Source organism: Piliocolobus tephrosceles, unplaced genomic scaffold, assembly GCF_002776525.5.
Source record: "Piliocolobus tephrosceles isolate RC106 unplaced genomic scaffold, ASM277652v3 unscaffolded_719, whole genome shotgun sequence".
Classification (NCBI taxonomy): Eukaryota; Metazoa; Chordata; class Mammalia; order Primates; family Cercopithecidae; genus Piliocolobus; species Piliocolobus tephrosceles.
The window spans coordinates 1-8347 of NW_022334485.1; positions in this window are offsets into that span (position 1 = coordinate 1).

The following is an 8347-nucleotide window of genomic DNA, read 5'->3' on the forward strand; positions in this document are numbered from 1 at the left end:
CACACACACCACACACACCACACACACACACCACACACACGCACACTCAAGTGCATACACACAGAGGAGCGTGCTCTTCGACTCCTTCTCCCTGCGGTCCCTGGAATGTATCATCTGTCCTAAACCTAAGACCCACGCCCTCTCTGAAGTCCACCCTGGCCTCACCAGTCATAGGGCCGATATGTAAAACTACAGGTATAACTTAGAGCACCCACTCTGTGCCGGTCACTGACTTAAGTGCCTCACAAGCATTAGCTCTTTTAATCCTCACAACAACCTTATGAAATAGGTTCTGTGATTAGCTCCATTTTACAGATGAGGAAACTGAGGCTTGGAGATTTAAAGTAACTTGCCTGATTTCACTCAGCTGCCGTCCCTCTTTTCTCTCCTCAGAACACTGACTACATTTCCTTCTTAGCGTGTTAGTGTATTTAATAATTTTCATAACCACCAGCTCTAATGATGTATGGTGGGAAAGGTCAATGCCCTCTTGGTCTGTGGTCCCCACAACCAAGCTCAAGGCATGGTACCCAGCAGGTACTCAGTAAATGCTGTGACTAAAGCACTGGTCTTTGTTTCTTCAAAGAAGCTCTTTCTTCTTGCATTAAAATCCTCTTGGCTCAGAAGTAGACTCATGGAAAAGGCTATGAGGTGTGGGCTGCAGCGTCCTCCCCTTGTGTGGGGCCCCTCTAGCAATGCACACAGATGGTCATCTAGTTTTGTAAAGTAAGATATTATTTTTTGACCAGGCATGGTGGCTCATGCCTGTAATCCAAGCCTTTGGCAGGCCAAAGTGGGAGGATCTTTTGAGCTTAGGAGTTTGAGACCAGCCTGGACAACATGAGGAAACCCTGTCTCTACAAAAAATACAAAACTTAGTTGGGTGTGGTGGTGTGCACCTGCAGTACCAGCTATTCAGGAGGCTGAGGTGGGAGTCCTGGAGGTGGAGGCTGCAGTAAGCAGAGATCATGCCACTGCTCTCCAGCCTGGGTGACAGAGCGAGCCTCTGTTTCAAAAAAGAAAAAGAAATTATTTTCCTTAAAGATGCCCCCTATATATGTAATCTTTAGGGCCCACAAAACCAAAGTCTGTGTGATAGGCTTGTTGAAAATGCAGATTTCAGCTGGGCATGGTTCACGCTTATAAGCCGAGCACTTTGAGAGGCCAAGGTAGGAGGATCACTTGATCCCAGGGGTTTAAGTCCAGCCTGAGCAACATAGCAAGACTCTGTCTCTACAAAAAAGTAAAAAATTAGCTGGGCATGGTGGTGCATGTCGCTGGTCCCAGCTACTTGGGAGGCCGAGGTGGGAGCATCACTTGAGCCTGGGAGGTCCAGGCTGCAGTGAGCCATGATTGAGCCACTGCACTCCAGCCTGAGCAACAGACCCAGACCCTGTCTCAAAGAAAGAAAAAGAGAATGCACATTTCTAGCCCTACCCCCAAACACCCATATCTTGGAAGATTCTTGTCTTACCAAAGTCTGAGCACCACTATGCTAAATGTTTCTTCCCTACCCCAGCGATTTTTCTATTTGCTTTAGGGCTCAAAAGAGAGTCGTTGCAGTGGTGGCGTCAGCTATTAACCTCTCTCTTTTCCTGGAAACCAGCTGATGCCTATAAAAGGGGTTTCCTGAGCTCTCTGAATAACTTCAATTTGTTCTTTTTAGGCCAAGCCCTGTGCTGCCCAGTCCTGCTGATGAGAGTTCGGCTAGAGGGAGGCGTGGGGAACGGCCTGGGTCGGGGGGCCAGCTGGGGGTCAGCCTGCGGCACTGAACCCTAATCCTCATCTCTGTCCCTTCTCTGCTTCATAAGGGTGTTCTTGCTCTTTCTCCTTTCTAGCCAAGCCTCCTCCCTCCACATACGTGTTCTCATCCAGATCAGTTTCCATTCCCGCTGGTGGAAAGCAGCCTCGGGCAGGGCCACTGCGCAAGAAAGGCGGGCCTGGGTGCAGGCGGGGCTCCGGGAGTCACCCCCAGACGCCCGGCTGCCCTTCATTGTCCTCTGGATGACGCTGGTGTGGGAGCCCAAGTGAGCCTTTGCCAAGGAGGGATTTAGAGACGTGGGCAGAAGAGCTGGAAGAGGGACTTCTTCAATAAGGCAGCGGGACGGTTTGGCTGATGGAAGATGTTTCCCGGAAGCCTGTTCACGCTCCACCCTGAAGGTCCCAGGGCCGTGAGAGTCGGCCGGGCCGCCCAGGCCGTCCCCTCCAGGTTGCAGGATGATCCAGGAACTTGTTTTCCTCAGCACTGTGTAGTTTTCAGCTTAAAAGTTCTGTGCATGTTTTGTGAGATTTATAGCTAAGTATTTAATTTTTCGAGTGATTATATAAACATAGTAGTTTTAATTTTAGTGTCTACTTGTTTGTTGTTACTATATAGAAATACAAGCGATTTTCACATATTTATGTTGCATTCTGTGCGCTTCTACACTCACTAGTTTTGGAAGCTGTTTTTTGTTTTTAGATTCCTTAAAATTTTGTATATGGGCAATCATGTCATTTAAAAATAGGAACAGTTTGCTAATAACCAACCTGTATGACTTTTATGCTAAGAAAATCCCTAAATGCTGGGATTACAGGTGGTGAGCCACCAGGCCCAACCAGAAACTTTCTTTTTAGTTATTTCAAATGAACTTGACTTTTACTGTAATTATACCTAAAGTATTTGTAAACAATTGTTTAGAACTTCTCTTTGTCATGGACTTTTGAGTTTATTCTTTGGATCACATGATAAAACTTTTTTTTTGTCTTTAAAGTTCTAAATCTCTGTATGCACTTTGCCTTTCTTAATTAAACATAATCCAAAGTAAGCTGTGACTGATTTATTTATTTATTTATTTATTTATTTATTTATTTATTTGAGACAGGGTCTCACTTTGTCACCCAGGCTGTGGCATGATCTCGGCTGACTGCAGCCCCAACCTCCCAGGCTCAATAAATCTTCCCATCCACCTAGGCCTCCCAAGTAGCTGGGACTACAGGCACGCACCACCATGCCTAGCTAGTTTTTGTATTTTTTGTAGAGACAGGGTTTCTCCACGTTGCCCATGCTGGTCTCAAACTCCTGGCCTCAATCGGTCCTCCTGCATCGGCCTCTCACAGTGTTGGGATCACAGGTGTGATTTTGCCACCATCCCCGGTTTATTTTTTTTTCAACAGGCAGAGTTTGTCACGGAAGCCTCCCGCCTCAGCTTCCCAAAGTGCTGGGAATACAGGTGGAAGCCACTGCACCTGTCCAGCTAGGATTCTTTGGTAGTGTACAGGATTATACACTAACACCAGAATGGATCTGATTTTCAATTTTGCTTGAAATGTGATGCAAAGGTGTCAGCCTGCTGATAAGTTAACACTGTCAGAATGAATCTTCTACAGAAATAATTGCTTTTTTCTCTAGTATTTAGTGCTGAAAGATATTAATGGTAATATATTTCTCGTTTAATATAAATTAAGCATGTTTTCTAGTTGTGCATGAATGCTGGCTGGCAGCTTATAAGTTTTGACAGTTGTTTAAATATGTAATGTTAAGCTTAGGTTTTAAAAAAGTAAAACTTATAAAGGAAAATAAAAAGAATCTCAAGATCCCCAAACTCCTTATGCTAAAGAGAAAGTTAAGCCTAGAGGTTGTGCCACACAACACTGCCATCCTTTTGCCAAGTGCAAAGCTGCCACTTCACAGCCTTATGTGAAAGCACAGAGCATTAACCAGACCCCCGCAGGATGCAAAACGCCTCAGGCAGCTCCAGATGTCTGGCCCACAAATCAGTCACACTTACATTTTTGACTGCCTCAAAAACTTTCAAGATGTATATCTGCCCATAAAATGAGGGCATGTTGATTGTAACTTTAGGTCTACAATCTAAATCTAGCTCCTAAAACCAACGTTGTTCCTTTCTACACAGATAATGTTGATTCCAAGCTTATCTTTCCAGGTGCAGAACAAAGCGAAGATGAAATTCATCATTATTCCACCTACCCGGAGACACCTGCGCAATTAATTCTTTCTTTACTCCCTTTTTTTCCTTCAGAAGTTCACCTTGTCTTATGTAAATGCAGTTAGTACTACTGGATACTAACTAAAGTCTCACAAGACTGTAACTATTCCCTGTGTCACTACCTACCTGCCCCTCATTCTACATGCCTTCCCCATGCCACCCCCCTCACCTTTTTTTTTTTTTTTTTTTTTTTTTTTTTTTTTGAGATAGAGTTTCTCTCTTGTTGCCCAGGCTGGAGTGCAATGGTGTGATCTTGCCTTACTGCAACCTCCGCCTCCTGGGTTCAAGTGATTCTCCTGCCTCAGCCTCCTGAGCAGCTGGGATTATAGGCATGCACCACCATGCCCATCTAATTTTGTATTTTTATCAGACACGAGGTTTCTTCATGTTGGTCAGGATGTTCTCCAACTCCCGACCTCAGGTGATCTGCCTGCCTCGGCCTCCCAAAGTGCTGGGATTACAGACTTGAGCCACCGCTCCTGGCCATGCCTTCCCCTTTTTAAGGACATGTATAAATACTAAATCTCCTTAAAACCTCTTCAGAGAATCCCTGCCACAGACTCTTTCTGTGCCTTATGTATTTCCTGGGCACTTCCTCAAGCTTGGACTCAATAAACTTTGGCTGATGGAGACTCTTACATCAGCCTGTCATTTTTTTGTTTGTTTGTTTAGCAAACTGATAAAGTGCTGTTTATTATTTACTTTAAAGAAAAAGAAAATAAATATGAATGTGTTTGGCACATTCAAAAAAATTTAAGAAGTGCTTTTGAAAGACACTGTTGAAAAAATGAAAAGATAGTCACAGGCTGAGAGAAAATACATGAAAATCAGATTTCTCATAAAGTGCTTGCATCTGTCAAGTCTTGTTAAATACCGACAAAAAGAAAAAAGAAAGAAAGAAAAGTACTCTCATCCAAAATAAGTAAATTACTCTCAAAACTAAATAATGAGAAAACCATCTAAGTTTATAAATGGGCAACATGTTGGAACAGACAATGCAAAAAAAAAAAAGAAGAGACACAGGCATAAATAACCAACTGAATAGATGTTCAACATCATCACTCTTTAAGGAAATGCAAATTAAAACCATTAATGAGACACCTCTACACAACTATTAGAATGTCTAAAATGAAGACATTTCACTCAGGCTTAAGAGGCTGATAATGAAGTTCTGCCTAAGTCCTGTCACCCAGAATTATCTGATATACCTTAGGGATACACCCTGAGTCTGGGTGATTTACAAAGAAAAGAGCTTTATTTTGGTTCACAGTTCTAGAGGCTGGGAAGTCCAAGATTGGGCAGCTCATCTGGTCAGCTTCTGGTGAGGGCCTTTCACCTGTGTCCTAACATGGCAGAGAAGCAGAAGGGAAAGCAAGCGTGTGCCAGAGAGAGAGGACGAAATAGGCTCACCTACTTTATAACAACCTACTCTCAGGAGAGCTAATCCATTCTCTAGATAACTCACCCAGAGGAAGTCATTCTAGATAACTCACCCAGAGGAAGTTTGGATGGTGCCTCCAAACACCATCATATTGGCAAGTAAATTTCAACATGAGTTTTGGTTGGCACAAACTACATTCAAATCGTAGCACATGTCCAGCAGAGAGACCAGCCTGTCCTGAACACCCTGAAGGAAGTGCCTGGAGTAAGGCCCTGTGGGGCGGCGGGGAACAGGACAAACCTGGTAGTGGTAGATTCTCAGTCTGATTCATAGAGACCATCATACTTACATTTAAATTTTTTTTTTCTTTTTATTGAGACGAAGTCTTGCTCTTCTTCCCCAGGCAGGAGTGCAATGGCGTGATCTCGGCTCACTGAAACCTCCACCTCTCGGGTTCAAATGATTCTCCTGCCTCAGTCTCCCAACTAGCTGGGATTACAGGCACTTACCACCACGCCCGGCTAATTTTTGTACTTTTAGTAGAGACTGGGTTTCACCATGTTGGCCAGGCTGGTCTCGAACTCCTGACCTCAGGTGATCTGCCCGCCTTGGCCTCCCAAAGTGCTGGAATTACAGGCATGAGCCACCGTGCCCAGCCACATTTTTAAAACTTTTAAGTGCAGGCAGGTGCAGTGGTTCGTGCCTGTAAATCCCAGCATTTTGGGAGGCCAAGGTGGGCAGATCACTTGAGCTCAGGAGTTTGAAACCAGCCTGGGCAAGAGGGCGAAACCCTGTCTCTATCAGAAGTACAAAAAATTAGCCAAACGTGGTGGCATGCGCCTGTGGTCACAGCTACTCAGAAGGCTGAGGTGGGAGAATGGTTTCAGCCCAAGGGTGGTGAGAAGGGGTGGGGGTCGTGGAGGTTTCAGTGAGCTGAGATTGCACTACTACACTCTGGCCTGGGTGACAGACTCCATCTAAAAGAAAAAAACAATTGTAGTAAAACACACATAATATAAAATGTACCATATTAACCAGTTTTAGGTACACAGTTAGTGGTATTAAGTACATTCATGCTGTTATACAATTATCGCTACCATCCATCCACAAAACTCTTTTCATCTTGTGAAACCAGAACTCTATACGCTTTAAACGGTAAGTCTTCATTCCCCCTCCTACCAGCCGATAGCCACCATTCTACTTTCTTCTGTTGATTATGGCCACTCTAGGTATCTCAGACAAGTGAAATCATACAGTGCTTGTTCTTTTTTTTTTGTGACAGAGTCTCACTTTGTTGCCCAAGCTGGAGTGTAGTGGCACGATCTCGGCTCACTGCAACCTCTGCCTCCCAGGTTCAAGCGATTCTCCTGCCTCAGTCTCCCGAGTAGCTGGGACTACAGGCATGCGTCACCATGCCCGGCTACTTTTTGCATTTTTAATAGAAACAGGGTTTCACCATGTTGGCCAAGCTGGTCTTGAACACCTGACTTCAGGTGATTTTCCCACCTTGGCCTCCCAAAGTGCTGAGATTACAGGCGTGAGCCACCACACCCGGCCTACAGTGCTTGTTCTTTTATGACTGTTTTATTTCACTTAATGTTCTCAAGGACCATCCATGTTGTGGCATGTGCCAGAATTTCCGTCCTTTTAAGGGCTGAATCATATGTCTGGCCCATGTTTTTTTGACCACTCATCTGTTGATGGAGACGTGTTGCTTTCACCTCTTGGCTGTTGTGGATGATGCTGCTACAAATATGGGTGTTCACATGTCTCTTTGAGTTCCTGCATTTGGTTATTTGGGGGATATACCCAGAAGTGGAATTGTTGGATCATACAGTAATTCTATGATGAGGTTTTTGAGAAACAGTCACGCTGTTTTCACAGGGTTCCAGTTTACTCACATTCTAGCAAACAGTTGTTGCTTTCTGGATTTTTTTTAAATCATAGGCATCCTAATGAGTGTGAGGTGACAGACTCCCTCAGTCTACAGGGCAGAGAACAAAGAGCCGCCGAGAAGGGTCTGCGACTTCAAATGCTAGAGCTCTGAGCAGGAATATTCCCGAGGGCTGCTTCTAGTCTCATGAAGACCAGAGCTAACTACTGGGAATGGACTGTGGTGAGTGAAGGGTGCCGGCACTGTGCCTCAAAGTGCCTCCCTACTGTGTCGATTAGTCTAAAAACACGTCAGCCTTTGGGTATGACCGCGGCCCCCCCAGGCAGGGCGTGGAGCACAGGGCCCTCCTTTATGGGCTGGACTCACTAGTGGGCTGCTTACCTGTGACTCACCTCCCAGGCTCAAGCTGATGCTAAGGTGCTGATTTGCTGGCACTCTGAGCTGTGCCTGTGTCTCCTTGGGCTCTGGAAGAGTTTTTCTTTTAGCAGTATTTTATGGAGATATTGTCTAGGTAGAGTAAAATGTAGATCCTGGTATTCTGTGTGAGTTTTGTTTTGTTTTGTTTTGTTTTGTTTTGTTTTGTTTTGTGACAGGATCTTGCTCTGTCACTCAACCTGCAGTGCAGTGGCGCCATCATAGGTCACTGTGGCCTCAACCTCCCAGGCTTAGGCAATCCTCCTTCCTCAGCCTCCCTGTAGCTGGGACTACATGCACCACCATGCCTCACTAATTTTTTTTAGTTTTAGTAGAGAGAAGGTCTTGGGATGTGGAACAACTGGAACTGTCATTCATAGCAGACTTGAGTGTAAAATAATCCAGGCTGGTCTCAAACTCCTGGGCTCAAGCAATCCTCCTGCCTCAGCCTCCCAATGTGCTGAATTACAGGTGTCAGCCACTGCACCAGCCTCAGCCTGTTGTTAACGGATGTAAACACCTGTGCGACCACCACCTAGAACCAGATCCAGAACATTTCCAGCCTCTCAAAGACTCCTTTGTGCCCCTCCCAGTCAGAGACCCCCAAGGGTGACGCCATTCTAGCCTGTTGTTCAACTTGACTCTCACAGCATGGAATTCTCATAGCAT